This window comes from Quercus suber, unplaced genomic scaffold (genome assembly GCF_002906115.3).
Source record: "Quercus suber isolate HL8 unplaced genomic scaffold, Cork oak 2.0 scaffold_338, whole genome shotgun sequence".
Classification (NCBI taxonomy): domain Eukaryota; kingdom Viridiplantae; phylum Streptophyta; class Magnoliopsida; order Fagales; family Fagaceae; genus Quercus; species Quercus suber.
The window spans coordinates 750,672-761,216 of record NW_027069790.1 but is presented as its reverse complement, the minus strand read 5'-3'; positions in this window follow the sequence as shown (position 1 = coordinate 761,216).

Here is a 10,545-nt window from a genome sequence, read left to right as displayed (position 1 = left end):
AGCTCCCTTTACATAACTAACTAATAGATGCGGAAATCCCAGTACGCAACTTGATCACCAACTTGAGAAAGACGTTGGCTACAAATTTCTTTAGTTCATCTAGACGACAAAGATTATCAAATTACCTTTCCAATGACTATTTATAGGTCAAAATCGGAGTCAAAACGGTTGAGATATCTAGAAAACCATGAAAAATGCTTTAGAATGCTTCTCGAGGCCATAAATGATGATTCAACCATTGGATTTTCAATTTCATAAGTGTTCTGGAAACTAGACATCTAGCGTTTTCCAGGGACACCAAAATTAGCTTAATTCGAGTCCGGGAAGGCCTTCAAATACGCATCGAAAGTTGTATCAAGCAAAAGGCTGAAACAGCTGATGTCAGCAGGGTGGCCGGTGGCCCTACAAGGTGCACCAAAAGCCAAAGATTCACTTTTCACTATAAAAGCTTCCATACCCCTAAAAAAAAATGGGCAGTTTTTCTGGGCAGATTCTCTCTCTCTTCTCTCTAATTTCTCTCCTAAATACATCCAAACACCTTTAAACACCTTAGATTCTCCTTTTTTTTTTTCTCTACAATCATCAAGGTAGTGCTCTTGCACCCAATCTTCCTCTCCTTGGTTCTATACATTGGATTTGATGTTTAGGGGTGTGGATGCAGCTTTTTAGCTACAATCCACACCCTTCTCTTTCTTTAGCTTTTTCTTAGCTTTATCTCGCTTAATAAAATGCTTTATTGCTTTTCTAGGCTTTATTCTTGCTTCCTAGCATGTCTTTGTAGTTTTTCTAGCACGTTTCCTTGCTTTTGCCATGATTTATCGCTTTGATGTTGTTGGGCTAGCCTTCTTGGGCTAGGATATGTCTAAATTTAATGTTTGTGCTTAGATCCACATGCTCTATGCCTTGTTAATGTGTATAGACCTACATGTTGGTTGCTATGTCATGTGCTTCTAAAGCCCTTTTCCTCTTGATATCTCTCTTTCTTGTGTTTTGGCCTTTATTGGTGGCGTGTAGATCTAGATCCTATGGTCTAGGCCTACATCCGTACACCTAGGCCTGTATTAAAGGGTTTGGATCATTTCCTTTGCATGTCTATGTTTGCTTACTTGCTTGTATGCTTTATCTCCATGTTAGTCTCTCTAGATCAAGGCTTTGCCATGCTTTGTCCCCTCCATAGGTTTGTGCTTGTGTGGTCACATCCATCCCTCCTAGGGATTGATTAGGTGTGACCATTTGTGAGATACACCCCCGTGGTGTTCGTGTACTTGATACACACCTTTCTTCACTTCACGCGACGTTGATATGCTTGCCTTGCTTGCTTGGTGCCATTCGCTTGGCTTTCCTTGCTTCTATGCTTTCTCTTTGCACACTTGCCTACATGTTCATGCATGCATCTATGTGTTGTCTATATTGTTAGGACATATGTGTTTCACTTGTTAAGAACATATGTCACTATTTTATGTAGTTGGCTAATCCTTTGACAAAACGCACTTTACTTGTATTTGGGTAGATCTAAGTTGTGTTTAATACTTGAAGAAACATGTTGTTCAAGTCTAGTATTAAAGCCATGAAGATTGGACCAAGAAACAAGTGAAGAAAAGGTGCTCAATAAAGCTGGACAGATAGCTCGACACCTGCGGATAGATAGCTCGATAGCTCCTCGACACCTGGCTATCTGTCGAGCTCTTCAGCTGATTCTTATCGCAATCTCGATAGCTTCTCGATAGCTGGTCGATCGATCAAGAAAGTTTCTGTCTCCTCGACACCTTCTCGACACCTCCTCGACACCTCTCGATCGATCGAGGTTACGGGAAATCAGAATTTTCAAATTTGATTTTTGGGCCAGGCTTTTGTATTTGTGTAGGGTTTCTTTTCTCATAACCTTAGACCTATATAAGGCTTATTTTAGAGGCCGTCACATAAGAGAATACAAGGAGAACATATGCAAAAGGTGATTAATGCCTTATTCTCTCTGAAAGAAGCTACTGCGTCTTTGCGCCTTAGGGTTGTGTAACCAAGTGCTTCTTGATCTTCATTGTTGATGAAGTGAAGAACTTTGCAGCGAACATTCTTCTTCCTTAAGTTGGTGAGTGAGTCACGTACTAGGATTCTTGCAAAGGAGTTAGTCACGTATTGGGATCCGTGCAACAAAAAGGGTGGCGTTCATATATTGAAGAGTTCAGAGGTTTTGAAGCGGTAGAAGGTTTCTGCTGTGAGTTCATCTACGGGGATTGTAGAGTCTAGGGACAAAGGTTTTGTACTAGATCTGAAACTTCTCTTTACTATAGTGGATTGCTTTTCGGGAAGGTTTCCCCCCAGGTTTTTTACTGTGAAACTGGTTGGTTTCATTGGTTTTCCTGAGTCATCATATCTTATCTTATTTAATTTTTCCGCTGCATGATTTTGACATGATATTGATGTTTGTTTGTTATTAACAAGGTTTATTCATAATTAATCTAATTAACAACTTGGGTTTAAAACTTGTTAATTCTATCAACTGGGGTCTATATTTCCCAACACATATTCCAATCCAATGGAACTATGGACGTTTGATCCAAACCTACATTTTTTTCCTGCTAGGACACCCATTTTGTCTGATAACATGTTTGTTTGCCTCTTCGTGTGCTTCACATTCTTGTTTTCCCCCGTTTGGCATCTTTTCCTAGCTTGTCTTTTAGCATGCTTTCCTTCTATTCTTTTCTTTGCTTGTCTACTGGCTTGTTTCCTTGCTTGTTGCACATACAATCATGGAGGTAGGGCGCTTGGAGTGAGGACACAACCTCCTAGGTGCAAGCGAAATGGGCAAAGACGCAAGCAAAAAGATGCCCACCAAGGGGCAATGTTCAATAAATTGGGGGGCCTAGCCCCTCCAAAGTGGTTTTCTCTTTCCTTCTCTCTAAGTCTCTTCTCTAGAGCATGTATTAGGGTCTCCCTCCATGTACCCCCATTTATTTTTCGGCTCCTCACTTAGGTCGCGTTCCCTAGGTATGACAATGTCTGTTTTACATTTCCTATACCTTGTGGGGCCATACCCTTGGAACATTGGCTATGTCTGATTTACTTTTCCACTCTATGTGGTTGCATTGTGCACGATGTATGTATATGTATAAGTATATGTATATCTGCTTGTATGTGGATGATTGTGCACTTTGTGTTGCGCTTGATGTATGTATATCTATATTTATATTTACTTGTCCCGATCCATGTCACCAAGTGACATTGATTTCCCCATGTATGTGACATGCATCAACATGCTTGATGCTTTGAAGAGCTTTGACTCGTCACAGTATGAGCATGTTGATATGCGCCGTATACACAAACGCGAAACCCTACCGATGCGCCATAATGCACTAAACACGAAACTGTGCTGGATTTTCGCCATGAAAATGGGGCATCCCCATTCCCATTTTCTCATGTTGAAAGCTTCATTAGAATAGCGTTTTGTGTGCTATGATACATTTGACGCGAAGCGCCGCCGGATTTCCACCACGAAAATAAGGCGAAATGCTGCGAATTTTCACTATGGAAATTTGGCAATGACTTTAAACACACTTAGAAAGCATCGATCAAGACCATACCCATTTTAAAATCAAACCTCAAAGCCCAACACGTTCAAAGTCCCATAAGCTAATGCCAATAGCTCGTTTTCAATTGCTAATGTCTAAAAATTACGATTTTACCAAAACAAATGACTGTCTTTAGACAAGAGTTGTAGGGTGCCTAACACCTTCCCTACATGTAACTAGACTTTCAAACTCAAGAATCAATATTTTTTGCCCATTCACATTAGATTAGAAAAAATTCCCTTTTTCTTAACCTAGGATCAGTAACAAAATTAAATAGGGTCAGGTGACCAATCACACCGCAGAAAAACCCAATGATTGGTGGCAACCTCACTTACCCTTGGTAATTTCCTTAAAATAGACTTATATTCCAGTCACACACCCGAGGTATGACACACCTCCTTATATCATCTCTCGCACCGAGGCCAAGATGAGATGAAAGGCGTGCGTGTCACTACGACAGGTGGTCGAGCAACCACAAGGCGTCGACAAATGACATAACACGCTGTCTTTTATTAAGAGAATCACGGTTTAAATCCTCCTGATATTAACTATTAAATTATAAAAATAAAAATACTACCTTTTTTAAAAACCTAAATTAAAAGTTTTTCATTCAAAATGACAAATATTTACATTTTCGGTTTTGTTTTTTTTTTTTTTTTTTTTTTCGCGTTGGTAAAAGATAACTGAGTATGAATTAATCATAGCTATTCAATCTAGGCTTGTGCATATGCATAAAGTTTACTTAAATAAAATTGGAAAATAAGAAATATATTTTAAATATGACGGTATCCCCATTGATATAATCTTGTACACCCTTTACGTTTGAAAAAATATTATTTTCATAACCAAAAAAATAAAAGTACTACTTACGTAATATTTACATATTATTGAAGTCTATTATTACTATATCATGTATTGTAAATAGGAGTGTTACGTCATTCCAAGGAAAACATAACTATTTTTTTAGCTACTACTAATGGTTGTGACCGAAAATAATAAAGCTTTAATTTGCAAAATGCAATAGCAACCAATGTGTCACTTTTAATACAATATTAAGAAACGAGGCTAGATCCTTACAACATCTTAATAATAATTTTAATCAATTTAATGAGATATTAACTGGATAGTTAAGCAATCAAGATTCAAGTTTGACATTGTTCATGGACAAACATTTTCAATGTAGTGAAGAATATACACACCCACACAGAGACTTTATAGGGCAAAAACCCAAACTGTAAAAAACACGAGACAAAGCCCAACTCAATAAGTCTACTATTAAAGGATGGTACAATACATTATATACTCATACGACGTTCCCATAGTAGTAGCCGGTTTAGGAACCTTAGCTCCTTGCTTTGCCTATACTCGTAGCCAGTTTAGGAAACTTAGCTCCTTGCTTTGGCTAGCTATTGCCAATGCTACTGTAGACATCAAAATTTTATGATATATTTGCATTCGTCTGATCGATCTTGAACAAATATTTGTGTCCAGTTAATTTCCATTTGATGATGTGTCAATAGCGAACAATCAACAAACGAAATCAAGCCACATGGCAAGCCCATGAGTTACTACGACGCACATAGAAATGACATGTGTCCAAGCCATGGGGTTGTGTGAAATATGAAAGCCATGTGCAACGTCAGAATAAAAGCACATGAAAAGTTTTTATTAAATACATGACCAAAATTATATTTAAATTCAAAATTTGTAACTAAATCTCAATAAATACTGAGTGAAAATTCCAAATCAAGTATATACGTTCAACTACTCATTAAACTCAGAGACAATAATGCACGATTCAATATCAAGTTTTATAGCTCTTTGGAATGTAAAGCTTCTTAGAGATCGAATCAGAGGAGTTTATTTTTTTCTATCATTTTAAAGAGTTATGTAGATAACTGTACTCACTTCCATATCAATCAATATAAATTGATCATTTGGTACATTGTTTCGCGACAGTGTTATTTATCTCTAATGAAATATTTTTTTTGTACAAATTTCAAGAATGCTTGGTGGGAGTCCATCCTAGAAATATTCATGTCTCCAATCTTCATGTCTAAGATCCCCACGAATGCAACCGAAAGAGTTGGAGGTTTAATAAGGAACAATACTTCCACGGGTCCCAGTTGATTGCTTAAAATTACACTATTATTTTAGTTTCAATAGGAAATGTCACAAAAATTTTATGTTTAATTACACGTAAATATATGAGCTTAAAAGATATCTCTTATATATATTCTTAATGTGTATTTTTCTCTTAAGGGGGATTAAAACCAGTCAACTAATCATGTAGACATGCAACCAAGAAATCCAAGGGTCAAGATCAATTGGGTCATGAATTTTGAGCATTAAAGTAGTAAAAAAAAAAAGTACTGGAATTAAAAAGGGATGAAAAATATTCGTTCAAGCCAAAATTGGAAAAATCCTGATATGGATACATTCTGCTCTGTTTTAGTATTTTTTTTTTTTTTTTTCCATAGCTTATTACACAAATGTCCAAGAGTAGAAAATCTTCAACGTTTTAGCTTAACAAAAATTCAAAAAAAAAAAAAATCATTTTGGAGGCCAAAAGTGGGATGGAAGTTGACAATAGATACAATTCCAAAAATCACAAATTTTACATCCTAAATTTACAGGATTTTCTCTTTAACTTTTGGAGGAGGCTGACACAATAGAGGAGGAAAAGTCCTAGAACATTTTTTTAATCTTTTTTTCTTCTTCTTTTAGAGGTTTAGAATTGTTTTTATTGATTTCTTTTGCCTAACTATGTGTGGCTAAATCTCTAGCTAGGGTTAGAGGTGAAACCTAATATTTTTAACATGTGTTCTTGGGATTATCTATTTGCTTTCTATAGATTGATGATTGAATTTTGAGATTAATTTACTATTTTGAATCATTGCATGTTGATAAGTTCTAATATTTAATATGATTGATATATATATATATATATATCAAATGCTTCAACTCTTTGATTCGTTATGATCTTAGAGTATATTTAATGCTTAATCTCTCCTATAACATGTCAATTAAATTGTTTAATCACCCATATTCAATCTAGTTTGCACATTGACACCTCAGGAGTTCAGAAAGCACTATGTACAAATCATCAACAACCTAAAGAACAACTACCATTATAAATATGGAGATGATGTTTGTGGACTTAAAACTCTTTAGCCCAAAAGAGAGTGTGAAATCTCTTTTACATCAAAATACTAGAAACTACACTTTTCTACAGCTATTTTTGGTACGAGATCTTCCACGTTGCTTTCGATGTGTTTTGTCACTGTAGCTGGGATATTTTGGATGAAAACAAAAATTGTTATTGTACTCTTTGTAAAAAAATTTTATTCTGCACCAAATACATGCTTGTGTTCATGATATGGTAACATTCAATTCATCTGCATGCATGTTTTTAACGCCAAATTAACTTGCTCTCATACTCTTCAACGATGGTAAGATATAAAACTCATAAAACGGATGCCATATAATCAAATTTGTGTCTCTAAATATTGTATGCTTTTAATATATATTCTGTAACAACTAAATTTTAATCACTTTTATTTTTAAAAATATAACACATTATTGAAGTTGATTATACGACCACCGCAAAAATTTAGGAAATAAAAACCAATTACATAAATATTTTAGTAAACTTACTTAATTTTCTTACTAAAATGATTCAATTTTGGATGATTAATCTGCATATTCTAACAAATGTTTAACAATGAAATTAAATGATTTCAAGTACCTAAATGGTTTGTTGCATTAACTATTGTCTTTTATTAATTATTTTGTAGCTCAATGATGTGGACATCGTATTTTGTTCGCCCTCGATTTGTGTGCTAGACCCCGAAAATTCCAAAAATATTATATTTTCTCCATGGGGCCACAAAAGAATCTAGAATGACGTGGCACAACCCGTTCGGGCATCACAGCACTCAATGTGCCTTTTTTAGTCAAATTGACCAAAATGCCCCTTGCCAACCTTGGGTAGACTAAAATTCAAAGTTAGTCAAAATTATCCCAAAACAACATGTTTCATGTTTCTACATCAAACCCGAGCTACTCAGTGATTTTCATCAAGTTTGACCTAAGGTTAACTCCTAAGGGCACCAAAAATCTTAATTTTGATTCGACCGTTAGAACGGGTTGGGACTAGCATCATTGCAAAGATTATCAAATTCCCTTTCTAATGATTATTCATGGGTCGAAATCAAAGTTAAAACAGTTGAGATATCTAGAAAACTGTGAAAATGCTTTAGCATGCTTCCTGAGGCCATAAATGTTGATCCGACTGTTAGATTTTCAATTTTATTAGTGTTCTAGAAACTAGACATCTAGTGTTTTCCAAGGACACCAAGATTAGCTCATTCTGAGTCCGAGAAGGCCTTCAAATATGCATCGAAAGTTGGACCGAGCAAAAGGCCGAAACAGCTGATGTCGATAGGGTGGCTGGCGGCCCTTCAAGGTGCACCTAAAGCCGAGAGTCACTTTTCAACTATAAAAGCTTCCAGACCCCTCATTTTGTAAAAAGAAAATAAATTTTGAGCTATTTTTCTAGGTAGATTCTCTCTCTCTTCTTTCTAATTTCTCGACCAAACACATCCAAACACCTTCAAACACCTTAGATTCTCCTTTTTTCTCTACAATCATCAAGGTAATGTTCTTGCACCCAATCTTCCTCTCCTTGGTTCAATACCTTGGATTTGATGTTTAGGGGTGTGGATGTAGCTTTTTAGCTACAAACCACACCCTTTTCTTTCTATTGCTTTTTCTTAGCTTTATCTTGTTTAATAAAATGCTTTATCGCTTTTCCTAGTTTTATTCTTACTTTGTAGCATGTCTTTATAGTTTTTTCTAGCATGTTTCCTTGCTTATGCCATGATTTATCACTTCGATATTGTTGGCCTAGCCTTCTTGGGTTAGGATATGTCTAAATTTAATGTACATTCTTAGATCCACATGCTTTTAGGCCCTTTGCCATGTTTACGCTTAGATCTACATGCTTTTAGGCTTCTTGCCATTTTTACCATTAGATCTACATACCTATGTGTTCTTCTTCATGTTTACGCTCATATCTACATGCCTAAGTATTCTTTGCCATGATTGTGCTCAGATCCACATGCTTTTAGGCTCCTTGACATGTTTACGCTTAGATGTACATGCCTATGTGTTCTTTGCCTTGTCTACGCTGAGATCTATATCTTTGAGTGCTCTATGCCTTGTTCATGTGTCTAGATCTACATGTTGGTTGCTATGCCATGTGCTTCTAAGGCCCTTCTACCTCTTGATATCTCTCTTTCTTGTGTTTTGGCCCTTATTAGTGGGGTGTAGATCTAGATCTTGTGGTCTAGGCCTACATCCATACACCTAGGCCTATATTAAAGGGTTTGGATAATTTCCTTTGCATGTCTATGTTTGCTTACTTGCTCCTATGCTTTATCTCTATGTTAGCCTCTTTAGATCTAGGCTTTGCAATGCTTGCGCCCTCCATGAGTTTGTGCTTGTGTGGCCGCATCCATCCCTTCTAGGGATTGATTGGGTGTGACCATTTGGCTTTCCTTGCTTCTATGCTTTCTCTTTGCACGCTTGCCTACATGTTTATGCATGAGTTTGTGTGTCGTCATACTCCAATCCAATGGAACCATGGACATTTGATCCAAAACTACATTTGTCCTCTAAGGACACCCCTTTTTTTTGATAACATGTTTGTTTGCCTATTTGTGTGCTTCACATGCTTGTTTTCCCCTGTTTGGCATCTTTTCCTAGCTTGTCATTTAGCATGCTTTCCGTCTATTCATTTCTTTGCTTGTCTGCTAGCTTGTTTCCTCGTTTGTTGCATGTACACACATGGAGCCAAGACGCTTGGAGTGAGGGCACAACCTTCTAGGCATAAACGAAAAGGGCAAAGATGAAAGCAAGAAGATGCAAGCCCACCAAGGGGAAATGTTCAATAGATTAAGGGGCCTAGCCCTTTATAGCTATTTTCTCTTTCCCTCTCTCTAAGCTTCTTCTCTAAAGCATGTATTTAGGTCCCCCTCCATGTACCCCTTTTTATTTTCCAACTCCTTGCTTAGGCCATGTTCCTTAATTATGGTAATGTCTGTTTTACATTTCCTATCCCTTACTGGGCCATATCCTTGGAACGTTGGCAATGTCTGATTTACTTTTCCGTTCTGCGTGGTTGCATTATGCATGATGTATGTATATCTTTTTTTGCTTGTATATAGGTTATGGGGACTTGGGCCCAAATGACCATGAACGGCCCAAGTAACCAAGGGCTGAGGCTGTCTCAAGTAATTGAAACTAGCCCAGCACAGTAGGGATAGGCCCAACCCATTGACAAATGTGCAAGGGTGTAAGGCTAGCGCTCGAGAAAAACTACTATGCTTGGGTCAGGTTAGGTCCAATACAAACTGACAGGCTAAAGGAGGCCAATAAGGTAATGATCAAATTCAGGTCGGTCTCCCAAGCACAATTAGTGCCTTTGGGAAGTTCGCTGCTGAACCTTGTTTGATGTCAGGAACAAGTTTCAAGAGAATCCTCATAAGGAATCAATACCTTTAGATTCTAGGCAAAAGTGAGATTGTGTGGGAATTGATGTAAAAGTAATAGTTTGGACCCCTACTAAGGAGAGAATATAAAAGGGAAGAGGGGACGAATGGAAGGGGGGCTGAAAAACACACAAAGAGAAAGGGAGAGTGAAAGTTCAAAGAGAGAAAGGTACTTCAAGGAAGAAGAAAACCAGAGGGTGGGTTGGAATTGGGCTTAGAACCACAAAAGTAAGGGGGTTAGGCTGGCAGCATTTGAGGCAACAATCAATAGGAGTGCAGGGAAACCCACCAACAAATAAATTGGAGCCCAAATGCTTCGTCCTTGAAAGTAGCATTCTTAGGTTTGGGCACTACATATGGTTCCTTCTGTGGAAATCCTACTCAACATGAGGCTTTGAACTAGCCTAATATCATCCAAATATGGA